The sequence below is a fragment of the Symphalangus syndactylus genome, chromosome 2, assembly GCF_028878055.3.
Source record: "Symphalangus syndactylus isolate Jambi chromosome 2, NHGRI_mSymSyn1-v2.1_pri, whole genome shotgun sequence".
NCBI classification, from domain to species: domain Eukaryota; kingdom Metazoa; phylum Chordata; class Mammalia; order Primates; family Hylobatidae; genus Symphalangus; species Symphalangus syndactylus.
Window position 1 is genome coordinate 37,363,535 of NC_072424.2, and position 19,508 is coordinate 37,383,042.

Consider the following 19,508-nt stretch of genomic DNA (forward strand, 5'->3'; position numbering starts at 1 on the left):
ACCTGAGCTACATATGACACATCGTGGAGTGGGGACCAGTGTGGTGGGCTTGGGGGAAGAGCAGGGCAGGAGGCTGTAATAGTCAGCTGAGGGCACAGGTGCAAAGCAAGGGGCACTTTGTGGGGAGTGGTAAGGTGAGTGCATATGGCGGGCTGGAGGTCAAGAGAAAACAGAGAGGGAGATGAATTGAAGCAGAGGATTAGCCAGAGGCTGAGGAGGGGGGTGCCTCTGAAGGGAAGGATCTGGCCTATGAGCAGTGCTAGCAGAATTCCATGGTGACTGGGCACGCAGGCATTGGGTAAACCAGTGCACCCTGTTCTGAATAAGAGGTGAGCCATTCAGGCCTCCAAAGGCATCCCCAGAAGGAAGACAGAGGCCAGGAGTGCTCCAGGTCGAATTCTTCTTCCCTTCTGCTGTTAAGTGGATGGGGTAGGTGGGAGTTGGGCTACTGATCCCAATTTCCCCTCTCCCTCGAAAGCCTGGACTCACCCACTCTCTCCAAATTCAATTGCCCTTGATGAGATCCACTCTCCCACACTGAGCTTCCCTACCCCCTCCCAAAAGGTGCCAGGGAGACTAAAACAGGTTCTCTCTGTCTTGCTCTATTTTTTTTTCTTCTTTTCCCCCCACCATGTTCCAGGACCCAGGACACGCTCTGCCTTGCTCTAAATCCTAACCTGGACAAGCTTAGGGTAGGAAGAGTCAGCGGCGACTGTGGCTTCCTACCCATTTTCTAATTTGCCTGAGCCTGGCCTTACAACCTGTTGTCAGTAGGTAGGATGTCAGGACAGAGGGGGTGGGAGACTGAGTATTTTGACCTTGGGAGGCCTGCCCCTGTCTTTATCCATTCCCTGCCAGCCCTCAGTGCCCTTTGAAGGTTTATAGTCATATAAATCGCAGAGTCCCATGCCAGGCTTGGAATTTGCAACTATAAATAGGCAGGAGGTAAACAAGGTGGCAGATGCAGGGGCTTGGGACAAGATGGAAAATCTGCCCCTCTTTGCCTGGGCAGGGGCCAAGGCACATCCGTGGAAAGGGATATCTTCCCTCCCTTCTCACCTCTCCTCCCCTGCCTGCTGCCTGCTGGCTGCCTGTGCTCTGGGCTTCTAGTCTTTTCCCTCTAGGCATTTATCCTCCAAGGCAGCTTTCTGCTCCAACTCTCCCTGGCCACCTGCCCTGTTTCATCTTGCCCTGAGGCAAAACAGGGCGGAGGGACTGCCTCCATTAGGCTCTGTGCCCCTCGGCCTCCCTCCAGCTGCTTCACACTTTATCCCGTGCTCCTCTAGTGAAGTCTTGAGGAGGTGCCGCTTCTGCCAACCACCAGTCTCCACCATTAGGGGCGCCCTGATCCCTTCTCCAGCCAGCCATGGTGACGCTAATATTTGTCAAGCAGGAAACTGTATTAGGAAACTCTGGGGAAACAAAGCAAAGACCCTCACCTCCCACTCATTCCCTTCTAAAGCACAGAACGTGAGAGTGCACAGATTTTCTGTTGCTTAGGTTGATGGACACCTGCCTGGCCACTTGGAGTTTCTACACATGATCTCTGGGCTGTGTGAGCTAGATTCTGAGCAAAGAGTCTGAGTTTGAAACAATTTAGGTAGCATGCTTTCTAGATCCATCCCTGCCTTCTGTCTGCCCCAGGGCCGGGCTGATTTTATGCTCTGTTTTGTCCTGGCCCTGGCAGGTTCCCAGCCACCAACAGTCCTCTGAGGAATGTCAGGCCCCACTGGCCTTGCAATTACCTCTCTTCATCCCTCTTGGGAGAATCTGGATCTTCAGCCCTGAAATTCCTTCTTTCATCCTAAACCTGGGCTCTCCAATCACACTCACCCATTGGTTTAGAATCACAGAAACTAGAATGGAAAGAAATCTTATTTTTTCTCATTTTACAGATGAGGAACCTGCAGCCCAGTGTGGTGAAGTGACTTTCACCTCAGTCACACAGCTAAGATTGGCTTTGTTGCTAAAGTTGGAAACGCTCGTCTGCCAAGCTTGGCTTCTCCACCTAGACCTTAACTTCCCAGTTCCTGCTGGCTTCCTTGGTCCCCCAGAAGCAGAGTAGCCACTTTTCAAAAGTTCATTCTCCTTTGCACCCTACATCTACCTGGCCTTTACATGGGGAGAGAGAAAGGACAGACTCCAAATCTCAAGAAATGGTTGAATTCTATGTGGCTCCGTTTGCCAGTACCTTCAACCCCCCATTTCCCTGAGTCCTCTCTAATGGCTTGTCGGGCAGATGATCCTGGAGGAATGACTTCCCAGAAGCCCATCTTCATAAAGCCTTGAGGAGCATCCTCCCCACTGTGGGAAGCCGCTTCCCTGGCTGCTCCTTTATTTTTCTAACGAATGTCAATTTCCTAAATTGGATGGCAAGGTGAGACCGAGTGCGGTTCCTTGAATGGTGTCCCTTATTCCCTGGGTGTGCAATGCTCAAGGGAGCACATGTGCATGCACACACATACATACGCATGTACTCATGTTCTCATCACCATCCTGTTCAAGGGGTCTGTCTTTTTTTTTTTTTTTTTTAGTCAGAGTCTCGCTCTGTTGCCCAGGCTGGAGTGCAGTGACATGATCTTGGCTCACTGCAAGCTCCGCCTCCCGGGTTCACGCCATTCTTCTGCCTCAGCCTCCCAAGTAGCTGGGACTACAGGCACCCGCCACCATGCCCGGCTAATTTTTTATATTTTTAGTAGAGATGGGGTTTCACCGTGTTAGCCAGTATGGTCTCGATCTCCTGACCTCGTGATCCGCCCATCTCAGCCTCCCAAAGTGCTGGGATTACAGGCGTGAGCCACTGTGCCCAGCCAAGGGGTCTGTCTTAATCTATTTCTGCAGCCATAACAAAATACCTGACACTGGGTGATTTATAAATAATAGAAATTCAGGCCAGGCATGGTGACTCACGCTTGTAATCCCAGTACTTTGGGAGGCCAAGGTGGGAGGATTGCTTGAGCCCAGGAATTTGAGGCCAGCCTGAGCAACATGGTGAAGCCCCATCTCTACAAAAAGATACAAAAAAATTAGCTGGATGTGGTAGCAGGTGCCTGTCGTCCCAGCTACTCGGGAGGCTGAGGTGGAAGGATCGCTTGAGGCCAGGAGGTGGAGGTTGCAGTGAGTTGAGACTATGCCACCGCACTCCAGCCTGGGTTACAGAGTGAGACTCTGTAATAATAATAATAATGATATAGGAATTTGTTTTTCACAGTTCTGGAGGCAGAAAGTCCAAGATCAAGGGGTCAGGAGATTTGGTGTCTGGTAAAGGATATCTCTCTGCTTCGTAGTTGGCACCTCTTGCTGCATTCTCACACGGCAGAAGGGGGAAAAGTGGCAAACAACTCCCTCAAGCTCTTTTATAAGGGCACTAATATTACTTGTGAGGGCATGACCTAAGCATCTCCTAAAGGCCCCACCTCTTAATACTATTGCGTTGGAGATTCAGTTTCAATATGAATTTTGGAGGGAAACAAACACCACAGCAGGGTCCTAAGCTAGGAGCAAGACCAGAATCTCTGCGTCCATGTTTCAAATGAGTCACAAGGAAAGGAAGACAAATACAGGAATTGATTTGGGAGACAGATAGTGAGGACACGAGTTCCTGTGGTTCACTGAGGGCAAAGGGAAGGAGGTAGCACAGGTAACTAAGGTAAGTGGAGTTTTCTGGCTCCCTGATGGCTGGAAAGGGACTCCCTTTCCACTGGGCTGTCAGGATGAATGAAATCTGTAGGTGAGAGGGAAGATGCTGATGGCAGTCAGGCAGGGAGAGTTCTGAGAGGGAGTCCAGTTACCGCAGAATACTCCCATCCTACAGCTGGACTGGAGTTCCCAGTGTGCCATCTGGGAGTGCCTGGGATGTGTGTGGGGCAGCTGGAGGGATGGCCATCATCTATCCAGCACCTGTCCTGCCCCCAAAGGCTGATGATGTAACAGTATAACAATGTGGCAGAGGACAAGGGGGGTTTTGTAATGTTGCTCTGGGGGAGGAACAGTCCAGCTTTCAGCGATATGGCTGGGATAAGGCAGCTGTTGTCTCTGCTCTGAGCTCAGAAGAAGCCCCTACCCCTTCAGTGAGCAGTCTGAGCCTGGGTCCACTCACCTTCATTCCAGTCCTTTAATCATGGGATGGCTCATGACTCTCCTTCCAAGGAACAGAAATGATTTGCGCTGCACCTGTCAGCCACATAGACTCTAATCAGAGATCAAACAGGGCACAGAAAAGACCCTGCCCAGGAATGAAATGTAGACCTTCCTATGCGGTAGGGGACATTCAGGCCCTGGAAGAATCTTTTTTTTTTTTTTTCTTTTGAGACGAAGTTTCGTTCTTGTTGCCCAAGCTGGACTGCAATGGCACGATCTCAGCTCACTGCAACCTCTGCCTCCCAGGTTCAAGTGATTCTCCTGCCTCAGCCTCCTGAGTAGCTGGGATTACAGGTGTGTGCCACCATGCCTGGCTAATTTTTTGTATTTTTAGTAGAAACGGGGTTTCACCATGTAAGCCAGGCTGATCTCGAACCCCTGATGTCAGGTGATCCACTCTCCCCGGCCTCCTAAAGTGCTGGGATTACAGGCGTGAGCCACCATGCCTGGCCAAAAGAATCTTTATCCTAGGTCCCCAGGCATTGCCTCCTCCCACTCCACACCCACATCCCATCTCCCTGGTCTTCTGATGCCCCTCATTTACCCAAGTGCCTTCAATTTAGGCCTCCTGCAAAGGCCCTTTTCCCACCTTCTACCTGGTATCTCTGGAGGGCCTCACATTGGTCTTCAATGATCCTTCATCTTGGCCCTCCAGAGAATCTCACCAGGATTCCTTGCAAACACCTTGGATGTGATCTTGCCTATAGATTCATTGTCCACCATTGTCCAAGTTCCCTAGATGCTTTGCTAACCCGGCTCAGAGAGCAGACTGGAGAGTTAGGTCCTTTATCTCCCCAGTCTGACCACTTTCCCTTCTGCCTCTTCATTCAAGCTCCCCAGCTGATCATGCCCTAGAAGAGCGATCTCAGCATCTGTTTTCTCACTCTCCCTTTCCTTATCCATAACCAGAAACCCTAGATGGGAGGCTGAGACAAGAAGATTGCTTGGGACCAGGAGTTCAAGTCCAGCCTGGGCAACATAGTGAGACCCTCATCTCTGAAAAAAAAAAAAAAAAAAAAAAAAAAAAGGAACCCCCCCCCCCCCCAGTGTCATTCTCCAAACTATTAGACTGTTCTTGAAGGCAGCAGCCATAACTTACTCACTCCTGTGCTTCAAACTCAACACTTCAAAAGTTAAAGATTCAATAAATATTTATTGAAAGAATCAGTCCTCGGCCGGGCACTGTGACTCATACTTGTAATCCCAGCACTTTGGGAGGCTGAGGCAGGCGGATCACCTGAGGCTGGGAGTTCCAGACCAGCCTGACCAACATGGAGAACCCCGTCTCTACTCAAAATACAAAATTAGCCAAGTGTGGTGGCACGTGCCTGTAATCCCAGCTACTCGGGAGGCTGAGGCAGGAGAATCACTTGAACCCGGGAGGCGGAGGTTGCAGTGAGCTGACACCATGCCATTGCACTCCAGCCTGAACAACAAGAGCGAAACTCTGTCTCAAAATAAAAAAAAAAGAAAAAGAAAACAAAACAAACAAACAAAAAGAATCAGTCCTCAAACTTCTCCAGTATATTTCCTTCTTTTCTCAGTATACTGTCCTGTTAAGTTCTCAACAACCATACACTTTTTTATTCCCAACGCAGCTTTTGAGGAGCTGTTCAGAAGCATTAACCTCTTTCAGTACCAGATCATGAGGGGGAATATGCTGATATCCAGGTCTGGGACCCGGAGCTGAGCACATGGCCCGCCTGCCTCCCCTGAGCCTGGAGGCCCCAGGCGGGATTGTCTGTCCTCACTCATCCTTGCCGCCAAGGCCTCCTCGCCTGTATTTATATACACTAAACCCTCTGCTCGAATAAAACATCCATGTAAAATCCAATTTCCTCAGAATCTCTTTTGGAGCCTGGGCCTGAGATGGAGTAGGTAACCCCGGCGGTAACTGCCTGAACCACTCCTGCTGGCTGCAAAGGTGAGGCCCATTTTTCAATTATCTATCTGCTGTGACAGCAGCGGTCCAGCCACCGAGCCAAGGCAGGGGGAGGGGAGAGGCAGAGCTGGGGAGGAGGGAGAAAGAGGGCAAGGGCACGGTGGGGGAGAGGGGGAGGGAGAAACCTAGGGAGAGGAGGCCCAGGGAGAGACCCTTGTGCCTGGCACCCAGTAGGTGCTCATGAATTATTTAGAAAATGAGTGATCAAAGAGTGAATAGGGAGGGTGGGGGTGAGGCGAGGAGAGGGGGAGAGTTGGAGAGACACAGGGTGGGTGGAGACAGAGAGGGGGCGGGAGGGGGAGGGGGAGGGGAGGCGAGCGTGGATGGAGCCAACAAGAGGCTCCTGTGTCAATCCGTGGAAACGGGAGGCAGAGTGATGCGGTCACAGCTCCTGCCATCAATATCCTCTAATATAAATGTCAGTGATGCTATTTTCCGCGCAGTCATTTCGCACACTGCTGATTACATTAACGTATAATGGAGGGGCGCCGGCTCCACTGCTTTCTCCCCTAACCCTCCCCCCGGTGATGTGTCAATAGCCGCCTCCATGAACAAGTCAATTTTCTGCAGGCTTGGCAGCGGAATAAATCTGCCCGGCTATGGGGAGAGCTGGAGATATTTATATACCCGGCGCCTGCCTTCCGTGTGCGCGCGTGCGTGTGCGCGGCGTGCTCGGGCGCGGGCCGGAGCGGGGGTAGGGGGTGGTTCTGGGGCGCGCCGCCGAGCTGAATGATTTCCAGCCCCGACTCAATAAGAGGAGAATTTAGAGCGGTCCCTGAGCTGGGCTCCCAGAAACAGCCTTACACGTTTATTTTCCTTAGCTGAACAGGAAAGGCGAGAATTATATGTGGATTTATAGGACAGGCGCAGCTCAACCCAAATGCTCCCGCTCCAGGGGGCGGGGACGAGGGGGAGGGAGGTGGCAGGCCCGGCGCTGGCCGCTGGGACCCTCGCTCGTGCCTGCGTTGGTGGGGGCGCATCCCCCTCGCCGGTCGCTTTAATTACATTTGTTCTTGTCCTTCGTGAGGGCGAGACTTCGGCGCGGCCCGCGTGGGGGGCGGGAGGAGGCGCAGGCCAGGACTGCCTGGAGGGGGACGCGGGGAATGGGAACGTGGGGAGCCCGGGAGGGGGGTGCTGTCAGCTTTTGCTCAGAAGCGGATCAATAGTACGAGATCTAATGGGCTAACTGCCAAGCGGGCGCACCAAGGCGCTGCCCCGCGGGGGCGGGAGGGGGTGGGCGAAGGACGAGAGAAAGGAACGGGGGTGGGAGAGGGAGTGAGGACGGGGAGTGGGGAAGGGCAGGAAGAGTGGAAGAGGTGGGGGGAGGAGGAAGAGAGAAAATAAAGAAGGGGAGAGAAGGCCAGCGGGAGCGGGAGGGCAGGGACAGGACAGGACGGTCCTCGTAGGGGCGTCTCTTCACAAGGGGGATCCTTTCCTGGAGCTGCCAGACCCCGCAGCCGCCAGACCCCGCAGCCGCCAGACCCCGCAGCCGCCAGCCGCCGGGCCTCAACTCTGTCATTGAGCCGCCAGGGGGCGGCGCGACCCTGTGCTCTCCCCGCGGATCTCAGGGTCTCCTCGCTGGGGCGCGAGTGACCGGTCGCCGCCAATGATTGGTCCTTGCCCGGCGCCCTCTGCCCTCTCCCGGAGGCCTCCCGCGTGGCAGGGTGGGCGTACGGCGACTCCCCCCAGCTCCTGCCCCAAAGGAAGGAACCTTCTGGCTTTCCTGGTGTTGGCCCTGGCGCCCCGGGACCCTAGAGCCCCTGGGAAGCGCCCAAAGGCTGGGTCACCCTGCCCAGGGCTGGCCATGTCCCCGGAAGACCCCCAAGGCCGCGGCCGACGCGGCATGGAGGTGCTGGGAGATCTGGGCCTTCGCGGCCCGGCTAGGGAGCGTGGGCGAGTCTCCCGGACATCCTGCGCGAAGGGTCCTTCTGTGCGTGCTGCGCGGGCGCTAAGGAGGCCAGCCAGAGTGACCAGCGATCAAGGCTATAGGGCCCGGTTTTAACTCATTCGGTTTCTGGCCATTGACTGTCCTTTTCTCAGCTCTGGGGCCTCAACCCTTCCCAAACTAAGTGAGAAAATAAAATACAGCCCAATACCCTCAATGACAAGTTCTGCCACCCTGGAGAGGGGAGCCTGGTGGTGACAGCTCAGTGTTCTCGACCTGGCAGGATAGCAGAATTACTTGAGGGAGATTTTTAACATAAGCGTGTTTACCCGCACGCACGCATTGTAAGGAGCTTGTATGTAGAGGCAGGGCTTCCTGGAAGCATGCCCGGTGTCAGAGCTCCCCAGATAACGCTGATACAGAGTCCCTCATGAGCATTACCTGAAGAAACTGCCTGGAGGGGGGGCACTGGGAATGGGAACATGGGGAGACCAGGAGTGGGGCACTGTCAGCTTTGGCTCCAAGCGGATCAATAATAGTACAAGATATAATGGGCTACCTGCCAAGTGGGTACACTGAAAAATGTCACATATTTTTTCATGTTGGACGTAGTAGCTCGGCCTGGGCTATTTGCCCTCGTGGATGTATCTGTGTGTCACTGCGTGTGTATGTTGCTGGGTACCTGTGCCACTGGGTAAGCATTGCTTTGTGCATCTTTTTGTGTATCCTCTGTGTGCGGATGTCACTGGGTACGCATCATCCCATGTATCATTGGTGTTATCATCAGCGTTTACTGAGAGCACCTATTGTGTGTGTGTTGTCGTACATGCCCGTCCTGATGACAGTGAGTGCGGATCCTGGGGTGTGTTTGTGTTGTATTGAGCACATCTCTGTGGGCTCCATTGTGGGGCACAACCATTTTCTCCATGTCATTGAGAGTGTGTGCTGGCGAGAGTGTGTGCTGGCGAGAGCTCGTGACACAAATGGAAGGAAGCTGATCTGCCCTCGAAGCAAAGGCGGCAATGACCTTCTTTTTCCAATTATATCCTGGTCAGAGGTGAGCGACCTCTCTCCACTGAGGCCACTTCTTGTCATGCAAACCGAGCAGAAGGATGGAGATTAGAGGAATGTGACCGAGTCACGTGTGAAAACAATCAGCTATCAATGGGCCCCGATCAATGCCCCAGATTATAGATGAGCCCAGGGCAAGCAGTCACTTTGGAGTCTTTCCCGAGGAGGCAAAAACACACAGCACACAGCCATACATGTCACACATCCCGAGAGACCCACAGCCTGGGGACAGGTAGGAAGTGGGTTGGGGAGAGCTGGGCAAGTGAATGGCCACCCACTTTGAAGTGGTGGGCAACTGTTATTATTAGTAGGTGGTTATGTTGTTTTTGTTAAAGATGCAACCTTTATTCCGCTGGTAGCGGGAAGTGTAAAAGCTTGTGTTTAGTGTTTTCTATTTTAAGTCCAGAGAGTTAGGACTCTTAAGTGGGTCACAGGAGGCAGTGTGGGGATTTGGAGGAAACTCATGTCAGGAACGGGAGCAATAGAGGGCTTGTATTGAGAGAGTGGCAAAGGAAAGTCTTTGCTCAGCTGTGGGCAGGGGGCAGGTGTGAAGCAGAGTGGCTCCTGGGGCCAGGGCACTTGTCCTTAGGACAACTTAAAACCAGGCTGTGGGGTGAGGGGGCTGAGCTTCTGAAAGGCAGGGCCAGCCCTAACCACAAATATGCTCCATGATAGCAGGAGAGCACCGGGCTTGGGGAGTAGTGGCCTCTGAAGGGCATGACCATGAGGGCCCTCATGAAGTGTGACTAGTCTCTGGAGACAGGTGGTGCAGGCACTTGAGGGGCTATAAGGATGAGCCGAGGGGGCCAGGACTGGGTCAGAACCTATAGGGTCAAGGGAGAGCAATGAGAAGCTGGAAGAGTTCTGGAAAGGCTAGAGGACCTCATCGGACCTGGCTCTGGATTCAGCTGAGCCTGCTTGTGGCCAGCAGTCAGTGTGGCTGAGTCTAGCACCCATGCTAGCCATGGCTGAGGCAAGGGGAAGGATCATGTCCTCTGTGCCCACTGGGGTGTGTCAGGCAGTCCTTGGAGGCCTTTAGTTGTCTTGGAATCCCTTTGGTGCACATTTATGGTTGTCCCACTTTGCCTCACCCTGTGGGAATGCCATGATGGGCAAGAAAGCCCTTAGAGAGCCTACAGTCTAATGTGGAATAAAGAACTTAAATAAAGACTTTAAGGTTTATTTATTTATTTTTTTGCTTTGGAGAAAGTAGTGTTGCATAAGCATATACTGCCTGGATCAAAATCCCAGCTGTGCCATTCACCAGCTAAAGTTTATGAATTCTCAGGCCCTCCTTTCCTCCATCTGTAGGATAGGGGTACCTATCTCTTAGGATTGTTGTGCAAATCTTAGGAAAAAAGTCCTTCGAACAGGGCCTGGCCATGGTAACATAAGTGTTGGCTCTCCTAGTCTTTCCTTCAGTTTTGTAGTACAGAGCCTTTGGAAAAGTCTCCCTCTTGGTGTTAGCAGAATTAAGGTAAACAAGGACTTATTCACACCTTGGACAAGATAAGGGGGCGGTTAGAAGACCCTGAGAGGCTGGAGTGTGGTGTGGAGTAGAGGCAGGGAAGGGGTCAGCTTGGTGGTGTGGGAATCCTGGTGTGGGACCAATGGAGCAGTGAGACAGGTTCTTTCTAGGTAGGGCTGAGGGGGTGTAGGACAGAAAGGCCCTCTGCAGAGCCCAGCACACTTAGGACAGTTCAGTGCTGCTAGCTCTGCCCCCTCTCCCTGGAGGGACAGCCCCTGCTGGAACTGCTACCCCATAGATGTCCAGGGGGGCTGCACGGGTAGGTGCCCACCACTACAGGATAATCGGCACCTTTGCTCTCCTGAGATGGGCCTCTCTAAGCTTCCCTCTCCCACCACTTGACCTCAGGACAGTAGCCCCCTCTGCTGGCCTCCGCAGAGCTAGACTGGGCTTGCCTTGACCCGTGTCCTTTCTTTCCAGCTGGCTCGCTGGCTCTGATATGAGATGACAGGCCACAGCAGGCCCATTCTGTAGCCTGGGAGATTGAGGGCCAAAGGATCCCAGAACTAAGCCTACCTGTTTAACTAGACTCCAGTAACAACCCAGAGAGATCCATACAGACAGCTTAGCAAAATGGTTAAGTTGTAGGTTCTGCAAACAGAGTCCTGAGTTTGAAGCCCGATTCTGTTACTTCTTTTTTTTCTTTTTTTTTGAGACGGAGTCACGCTGTGTTGCCCAGGCTGGAGTGCAATGGTGTGATCTCTGCTCACTGCAACCTCTGCTTCCTGGGTTCAAGTGATTCTCCTGCTTCAGCTTCCCCAGTGGCTGGGACTACAGGCATACGCCACCACACCTGGCTATTTTTTTTTTTGTATTTTTAGTAGAGACAGGGCTTTCATCATATTGGCCAGGCTGGTCTTGAACTTCTGACCTCAGGTGATCTGCCCACCTCGGCCTCCCAAAGTGCTGGGATTACAGGCATGAGCCACCGCGCCCGGCCTGATTCTGTCACTTCTTAGCTGGTATGAACTTGGATATGTTGTGTGACTTGTGTGGCCCATTTCCTCATCTGAAAATTGGAAGCAACAATAATACCTACCTTGTGCGGTTGTTAAAAGGATCAAATAAGGTGGTGTCCTTTATAAAGTGTTTAGCACAGATCACCAAGTAAATGATCAACCAATGCTCCAACAATTTGCCAAAGTAAGAACTTCATGCTGTGGCAGGAGTGGGAGCCTCTAGGGGTCCTAGCCCTTGACTATGGACTTCTGTGGACCTCACTGTCCCCAGTTTGTTTATTCAAATCCCATTGCACCAAATGGCTGAGCAGCTGCCAGAAGCTGCCGCTTCTTTATGGGACTGGGCGGGAGGGATGAAATGGGGAAACCTTGGTTACTGTCCAGGGAACAAAGGGTTAAGGCAGGTGAAGGGTGCTGGCATGGGAGTGGGTCACCCCCTCCCCTTCCAGTGATTATTCTCCTTTCCAGGTGTTTTTGTGGCTTTTTTCCCCTCCCTTGGGGTGGGAGTGGGGGCTGCTGGGTCCACTTCGGGCTTAGTTATTGTTTTAATTTTGGTGCTGGCTCCCTGGTGCCTGGAGTGGATAATGAAAGAGGAAAAGAGAGGTCAGGGTGGTGCCCAGGCAGCAGATTTCTGCCCGTCAGCCTGGGCCAGGGCGGGTGGGGAAGTGGTGGGGGGAGTGTTAAGTTAATATCAATAAAGCAACTGGAGTCTCAGAAGTGAGGAGCTGCAGAGCAAAGTACAATGTCTTTGTGCTAAGGGAGCCTGAAGGGGCATTTTGCCTGTCCACGATGAATTCTTAAAATGGGGCTGGGCAGGAGGCAGGAGTCCAGTGGGCACACAGGCTGGGTGGGCGCAGCTCAGTGGCAGAGGAGTGACAGTGAAACGAGGGAGGAGTTGAGCAGAGAATAAGTCTCCGCTCGGTCTCACGCTCAGGCCGCTCGTCAGCTTTTCCTTCTGCATTGCCCTGTATCTGTTCAACCCCACACGGGGCGGATTTGAGGGGGCCATGCTGTGGGGTTACTGGAGATGGTGATAGATGGAAGAAGGAGGCAGGAAAGTATAGGGGTTGAGAGAACAAGCTTTGCTGTCAGACAGACTTGGGCTCCTGGCCAAGTTCTGCTTATTGGCTGTGTGACCTTGGGCAAGTTACTGAACCTTTCTGGGCCTCAGATTCCTGTTCTGTAAGATGACACTAATAGTGATGCCAGCTTCGCAGGGTCATTAACATCATACTCGCTGGGTGTGGTGGCTCATGCCTGTAATGCCAGCACTTTGGGAGGCCACGGCAGGCGGATCACCTGAGGTCGGGAGTTCGAGACCAGCCTGACCAACATGAAGAAACCCCATCTCTACTAAAAATACAAAATTAGCCGGGCGTGGTGGCACATGCCTGTAATCCCAGCTACTAGGGAGGCTGAGGCAGGAGAATCGCTTGAACCCGGGAGACGGAGGTTGCGGTGAGCCGAGATCGCACCATTGCACTCCAGCCTGGGCAACAAGAGCAAAATTCCGTCTCAAAAAAAAAAACAAAAAAGAAAAAATTGTACTAAGTGAATTCAGCACAGCGCTTGACATGCAGTGAGCACTCAATACATGCTAGCTACCCTGTGAAGCCTGTTTCCTCAGCTGTAAAATGGGGATATCCGTTGTAACTTCCCCATAGGGGTCTTACGGGGACCAAATTAGATAAAGCCTGTAAAGTGCTTAGCACAATTCCTAGTACATAAATAAGCCCTCAATACATGTTAGCTGTCGTTATTATATTATTTTTATCTTTATTATTCCCTGCTGTCTTGGAACTGGTGATTTAGTTGAGGAGACTGAGGCCAGGCCACTCCCTTGGCCATCTGAGGTATTTGGCTTCTATCAAAAGGGCTTTCTGAAGCCCAACCCAACTTGGAGAGTACTTGTAGTATTTCTTTCATAATCCTGTGGACAGACAGAAAGTCCCCAGGAGCTGACATGACTGCTGGATGTGCAAGAGAAAGAGACCCACTTGCGTGACCACATTTGGCCCCAGGAGAACTGTGCTGGCAACACGGCTGTCCATGGGCGGGCCAAGGGCCTCACTCTGGCCCCCACCCCAAAGTTGAAGGCTGTGGGCTGGATGAGGACGCTCACCTGTTTTCCTGTAGGGAGGCTCTGTGGGCATGTCGGAGAGAATGTGGGTCTCAGAAAACCCCCACGCTTATCCCATCCCTTCTCCTCCAATTCCTCTTCCTCTCTCCAGTCTGGGGGTGGGGGGGGGGGACTGAGCAGATCGGAAAAAGAGGGTAGTTAATGCTTCCCACTTGACCTTTCTTTCCTCCACCCCCCACCCCCACCCCCGGGCGGGCAGGCTGAGGAGATGAATGGGGTAGAGGGCACGATTTTCACATTAATGGCAGCATATGTTGTGTTTATTGACACTGCAGGGTCGGTGGTGCTTGTGGTGGTTGTGGTAGGGGGGTGCCTAGGAGGCCACAGGCAGGAGGGGGCAAGGGAAAGAGGAGGCAGAGGGGAAGGTTGCCGGCGGGTGGGGAGGGGGAGAGGGAAGGGAGCCTGGGGCCTGGGGGGAGGGAGGCAGGAACAATATTGTTGCAGGAGCACACCAGGTGCTCGCTGTCAGCCCGAACAAAAAGGAAGAGTCAGCAACTCTTGAGGGGGGGTGGTGAGGAGGCGGGAGCCACCGCCTGCTCCAGCCTCGCAGCTCCAGCCTTGCAGCCTCTCCCCGTTAACCCCTGCTCTGCCATGCAGCTGAAGAGGGGAGCGGCATCTGGGGCTCTCCCGGAGCCCAGGAGCTCCCCCCACTGAGCCCAGGAGCTCCCCACAGTCCTGGTCTCCTCAGAACCATCACGTGCCTTTAGTCACCTGGAAGATGCGGCTGTCTCTGGAGTGGGCAGTGGCAGGACTTGCCTTTGCCTTCCCCAAAGCCTGAAGGAAAAGAAGCCCCTCTCTCTGGTCCACCCTTTCCATAACAGTTGGGCCTATGTGGTCCTTGAGGAGTTGGCAAACCAGAGTGGCAGGGCCAAAGACCTTGGGCTTCTGAAGGCAGCTGTGGGTGGAGGGATGTGAAGAGGGGATGAAAATGGAGGATGGGTCCTCTTGCACATCCAGCAGTCATCTCAGCTCCTGGGGACTTTCTGTCTGTCCACAGGATTATGAAAGAAATACTAGAAGTATTCTCCAAGTTGGATTGGGCTTCAGAAAGCCCTTTTGATAGAAGCCAAATACCTCAGATGGCCAAGGGAGTGGCCTGTACAGACCCCCACAGTTCCTCTCTCTCTGTCCTGGCTACAGACTCCTTGCCTCCTGGATGTCTTCTCAGAGTCCTCTTGCCTGGGGCAGGGGGAGGAGGAGGAGTTGGCCACATGGTCTGTTCTGTAGACATGTCTCTCCGTTGACTAAGAAGGCTGGGTTCGCTGAGTTAGCCTGGAAAGGGCTGGAGGCCCATCCTAGAATACTCAGGTGTGAGGAGGATAGATGGCAAATGATTTGCCTACCCCAGAACCCCATTCTGGGGGTCTGGGAGGGCCTCCTGGGTTCCTGGCTGGGGAGCAGAGCTGCAGGTGATGTCTACAGCTGTCACCGTACCCTTCCCTGCCTCCCTTCCTCTTCCTGCAAAGCCCTGCATGGAAGCAAGGTACTTAGGACTGCTTGGATGAGCTTCTCCAATTCTCTTTGCTTGTAGCTCCTCTAGGGCTGGGAGGTTACTATGTAAGGGAGGATGGGTGGGAGAGTCCTCCCAGGAGGGGTGACTGGTCTCCTTTCAATCCCAAGAGTCAAGAGGCTTCTACCTCCAACCCTGAAGGCCGGTCTTCTCCAGTGTGTGATCTGACATTCTGGAGCCTTCAACTCTCGTGTTGGCTATTCTAGAGTATATGTCTTTGTCACGCTAGACGCTGGACGAGGGTGCTAGTTCCCCACCCTTGCACAGCGGGCGGGGCCCATAGAGGGGAAGGGTGTCCTTTCCGTTTACCCACCTCCCGCCCCGTCTCTGTCTGGCCACCTGAGTTTAGGCGCAGAGGCCTCCGTGGATCTCCTTACCCCGCGCTGGAGGCGAGGCAGGCACGCTGGCCTGGAACCCTCCTCGACACCCTCATCCTGCAGACAGTCAGGGCCAACTCGCGGTACTTCGACCCGCGTCGCGGTGCGAAACCCCGGGGCAGACCCAGCCGCGCCATGCCCCTTGCCGCTCGCCTCTCGGCTCCTCCCCGGGCTCCGGGCCCGGTCCTCACCCCCCTTCCGCGGCCCTCTCGCCGGGCTCCAGCTGCGCGCGGAGCGGTCCCGGCTCGGCTCCAGCTCCTCAATGGCCCCGCTCCCCCATTACCCTGATGTCGGCCCTTCTCCCCCTCGGCTTTATCGGCTCTCAGCCGGCTCCGCCAGGGTAATGAGGGCCCTCCTAATTACCATTGCAGAAACTCCACTTACATTAACAGCGCCATCCGAGGAGCGGCAACATCTGCTGTGCGCAGGCAGGCGCCCCTCCCCCGCCCCTCGCTCCCTGCTCCCCTCTTTCCCGGTCCTCTCCCCCGACCCTCCTTTCCATCCTCTCTGGCCCTTGTCTCCCATCCTCCCCTTCTAATCTCTTCCCTTTTCATGCCCTCCCTACCACCGTGGCAGCCAGGTCCTTTTCCACTCCAGTATCCCAGGATGAGAGAGATCCACACGGGGACAGGGCCCCAGAGATTCTGAGAGGAGGAGACACTCAGGGGGGCTGGGCCAGAACTCCAAGAGACCCATAATACTCAGGATCCCAGAAACACAGCCAGACAACCCAGGAACAAATAGATAGTGGTAGCAGCAGAGACTGGGAAAGAGATGGGCTGTGGAATGGGGCAAAATGCCTGTGTGTGTGTGTGTGTGTGTGTGTGTGTGTGTGGTGGTGGGGGGGGTTGGGGTCTGACATCTATCGGTGTGCAAAGGTATGCGTAGCATGCATATGTGTGTATGCACTTGTATCATGGACTTTGCATGCTCATTTAAGCATCATGCATACGTGTGCATGTCAGTGTATCTTTACTTGCATATGTATCTTGTCTACATATGCGAGTACATCTATTATGTATTTGCATCATGTGTGCAATAATATATATTTATCGATATGTATCTGTGTGTTTGCATTTTGCAAATGTGTATCTGTGTATATGCATATACTTGTCTTTCATATATGTAATTTTGTATGTGTATCATTCAAGTGTGACTTGTGTACATGTATGACCCAGGTTCAAAGTTATGTGTGCACCACGTGTGGATGCATATGTGCCTCTGGGTGTGTTTGCATCTCTGTATGCATGCCTATGCATGTGTGTATCATCTGTGTAATTATTTGATGAGAGAGGGAGCATGTGTGTGTTCCTGCTCCATGGGGGATGACAGGCAGTTGGGAAGACGCTGAGCCCATTTTATCTAAGGTTAACAGGGGTCACTTCACTCCTGGAAGTCCCCCACCCTCCTCCCCATCCCATACAATTAAGCCTCAGTGTGGTGGAAAGACAGCCAGTAGACATTAAGAAAGGTCAACAGTATTATCGGCTCCTAATCCAATTAGTTACTGTTTATTTGGGAATCCAGCTCTAGGTCAGCTTCTAGGGAGGAGGCCTGGGAGAAAGGAGAGCATTTGATGGGATGAGCTGAAAGAAACTAAGATGGCCAGGGCTGTGGATGGCGGGAGCTGTCCCCAAAGCATCCCCAGATAATGCACCTCCCACTGGCTATTTTGAAGCTGGGTAGGGGTGGGGGTGGGCCTGTGCTTCACAGGCGGGGCTGAGACCTGGGGTTTCATCTCCAGAGATTGTAGTATAAAGGAAGGGGAGTTCTCTCCCTCACCTTGAGAAACTTCCTGCCTCTTTCCAGCGCTGGGATCCCTAGCAGGTGGACTGAGAGCTGGGCAGGCTGCTTTGGGGGTGTGGGCAGGTTCCCTTGGGATGGGAGAGTCAGAGGAGGAGATGCTGGGAAATGCACTATTAGCTTTTGAAGCCACTTCATTAATCCTGCCCTCTATTTTATTTCCTTTTTCTCTTCCCACATCCTTTTCTGAGCCCTGGCCCTCTACTCCCTCCCACCTCCATGTCAGGACATGCAGGGACCCTAGCTTAGTCCCATAAGGTCCCCACTACTGAGTATAAAGAGTGGAAGAGACCTAGAACTTGGCCTTGTGGCCTTGGATAGAAAGTGGCCCAGGAACTGAAGTCTCTGGACAGAGGGGAATCGGTGGGTTGGTCTTTGCCCTGCTCTAAACTCTCAGAGATGGACAGTACCCTGGGATACCCAGGTTATGGGGTAAAGTACTAACAGGAGGAAGAGAGTTGGCTGCTGGACTCTCAAGCCAGATCCCAGGGGGCTCTTCATGAGCTCAGCAGTTACAGGTCTGCAGGAACTGACCATCCCCACAAGGAGACCATCCACACATGCAAATCAGAGTGACAGGATTAGCCATGCTCCTCATGGAGCTCAGCGGGGCCGCTTTCACTTGTTTCTTATGGTTAAGTGCACAGGCCTGAGCCCCTAGGAATCAGACTGCTTGCTCTTCCTGGTTCCAGTAGCTTCCTCTCAAGACAGAAACCCCTCATAGTTTGCTTTCTTCTCATTGCCTTTTCCAAGCACATATTCATGAAAACACATACACACACACTTATGAACCTGCCTCTGAAACCCCAGGCCAGAGATGACCAGGGAGTGAAGACAGTGGCAGTGGTCTTTATTTAAGGACTTACAATGGATCTAGGTGTTTATAGACTTCCCTGAAGGGTGTTCCCCCACTTTCATCCTCCAAAAGATAACTACAGTGATGATCATATTGTAATAATAATGATGATCATACATATTTTTACCCCAGCTGTTCTCACCCTTAGCTGAGCATTGAAATCACCCAGAGAAGCTTTTTAAAAATGTACATACTCAGGCCCCACCCTAGATCATGCCAATCTGGATCTTCAGGGCTGGGTCCCTGGAATCCATATATTTTAGAAAGTTCCACAGACGGTGGCTATGGCTAAATAATTCTATCAATATACAAATTAAAATTTACAAACGGTAAAGCACTGCCTCTCATTCTCTCATTAGCCAGGGCAATATTATTATCTCCATTTTACACATGAGGAAACTGAGGCCCAATTGATTAATAGCGGTGTTTTGGCTGGGTGCAGTGGCTCACGCCTGTAATCCCAGCACTTTGGGAGGCCGACGTGGGCAGATCACCTGAGCTCAAGAGTTCAAGGCCAGCCTGGCCAACATGGTGAAACCTTAACTCTACTCAAAATACAAAAATTAGCTGGGCATGGTGGTGGGTGGCTGTAATCCCAGCTACTCAGGAGGCTGAGGCAAGAGAATGGCTTGAACCTGGGAGGTGGAGGTTGGCAGTGAGTTGAGATCGCGCTGCTGCACTCCAGCCTGGGTGACAGAGCAAGACTCCATCTCAAAATAAAAAAACAAACAGACAAACAGTGGTGTTTTTTTTTTTTTTTTTTTCCTTCCTTCCTTCCTTCCTTTCCTCCTTTCTTTCCTTCTTCCCTCTCTTCCCTCCTTCTTTCCTTCCTTCTTTCCAAAAACAAGATCTCCTGATTGCAACTAAATCTAGTCAGTCACTGGAATTTATTTACTTATTTATTTTAAAATCTATTTATTATAATTCTGCACTCTACATATTCAGAGAAACTTATCTAGTAATGAACTAAAGAAATGATCCCTAAAAGTACAGTCTTAGTCGCTGGAATTTAGAGCACCTGGATGGGCCTGCCCTGATGCAAGAGCACAGCCTCTTCATAGACACCAATTCATTTAATTTAATAAGCCTTCTTAAGCTCTTACTTAAGCACTATGGAGCATCTCAGAGGAGAAAGACAAGGCTCTTGCTCCCTACTGTGTGGCAGGCAAGGGGCAAACAGGCTTTTGCTGTCAGAGGATTCTGCACTGGTGTTCTGGTTCTATGACTTACATCCATGTCACCTTGTTCAACTATTAGTCACTCAGAGCCTCGCTTGTAAAATGGAGATAAAAATATC

The 19,508-nt window shown here is 52.5% G+C and overlaps 1 long non-coding RNA gene and 1 pseudogene across 1 annotated transcript; both read right to left on the reverse strand.

The window, feature by feature from the left end:
• Window positions 1–10,209: 10,209 nt before the first annotated feature.
• Window positions 10,210–15,305, reverse strand: LOC134735180 (uncharacterized). Its single transcript, XR_010117971.1, has 2 exons — window positions 13,648–15,305; window positions 10,210–11,575 (listed from the first exon to the last, which is right to left on the reverse strand). It is a non-coding gene; the product is annotated as an uncharacterized lncRNA (long non-coding RNA).
• A 3,823-nt stretch (window positions 15,306–19,128) lies between these two features.
• LOC129478230 (uncharacterized) lies at window positions 19,129–19,208 on the reverse strand (annotated as a pseudogene).
• Between the last annotated feature and the right edge of the window lie 300 nt (window positions 19,209–19,508).